This window comes from Protomyctophum bolini (genome assembly GCF_963924005.1).
Source record: "Protomyctophum bolini genome assembly, chromosome: 15".
In the NCBI taxonomy this organism is placed as follows: domain Eukaryota; kingdom Metazoa; phylum Chordata; class Actinopteri; order Myctophiformes; family Myctophidae; genus Protomyctophum; species Protomyctophum bolini.
In genome coordinates this window covers 11,694,419-11,695,937 of record NC_137876.1, presented here as the reverse complement: position 1 = coordinate 11,695,937, position 1,519 = coordinate 11,694,419, and positions in this window count along the sequence as shown.

Here is a 1,519-nt window from a genome sequence, read left to right as displayed (position 1 = left end):
GTGATGCAGTACTACAAGTGTAGTAGAGTTTCACAAATAAAAAATATCTGCGATGGTGCACTGCATGCAGAGAGAGAGAGAGAGAGAGAGAGAGAGAGAGAGAGAGAGAGAGAGAGAGAGAGAGAGAGAGAGAGAGAGAGAGAGAGACGAGGAAGGAGAGAGATATCTTAAAAAAATTATAGGTTAAATTATAATATACGTGACTATCCGTATAGGGCTTGACATTAAGGCTTGTCCTGTTGTCCGGGACAAGTAATACATCTTTGCATTCAAACTGTAGGTCACATTTACTATGAAAACCTGCATCTCCTGTCCGTCCGTCCGCCACCCATGCCTCCATATATGGTCATGCCTCGTGACATAATGTCTCCATTTATGGTCACGCCTCGTGACATTACGAGACGTCATGAAGACCTTAGATCTCCATATATGGTGCCTCGTGACACGTCACGCCACCATATATGGTCATCAGTCAGCCTGTTTACACATTTCTGTATTCAAGTTATTAGCTGGCCTATATCTATCTATCTCTAAATGCACCAAGTCTCTGTCTGTGTGTGTGTAATCCACGTAACTCGAGAACTGTTCGCCCCACTGACTTCAAATTCGACACACACACGTTCCACACCACCACAGGGGGTGCAGTGCCCGGGCATAAAGGGGACACAGACATAATATCTGGGTGGGGCATGCATTTCCAACTTGCATCATTCCATGTAGGCCAGAGCCCAACGGACACTGCTGTAGAGGCCCCACGGGCACCGCTCTAGTATTGTTAAATCAGTGTTGTTAAATACCTCTATATTCCCATAGCCATCATTGCTATATAGAGTGTTTGTCTAACAGGCTGACAGTTTCCCTGTCTCTCCAGTTCAGTAGTAAAGAGAAAATGCATTTTACCAGTTTCATCCAATCTCATACATACAGGATAGTAGGAAGTGAAACTGGAATCGATTAAATAAGTGAGCAGACAATGTGGAACTGGAACACAAACTGATAAATCATCTGTGTGGGATTATTATCAGAATATAGAGCTTCAACTTTTAACATTACTTTATTTGTATTTAATTAAAAAAACTCCTATACCACATTTATTGTTCATACTTTTCTCTACACTTACTTTTTGTTACCCAACTTTCCCATGCCAATAAAGCCCCTTTGAACTGAATTGAGATGGTCAATGTCGCCATCTAGTGGCTAATGACTATACTCGCTGTCATTAGACATTTACCTTTCCCAGTAGCTGCAGTAGCATACAGTAGACTTACCATTAAGTCCCAACATCTCAGGACAGGACAGAAATGGTTAATTTATGAATCCCAGGTCATATATAGCCGACAATAATTTATAGTAGGCATACTGTAGTGTAGTCATTGTTAGTTACACACTAGTAATTTGTCATTCATGTGCAAAATACAATAAATAAAAGCTAATTTCATAATAGCGTAATTAGCGTTGTGTCTTATGAACTGATACCCGGGTGATACCAAACGTTGTACATTAGGCTACTTATTGATCT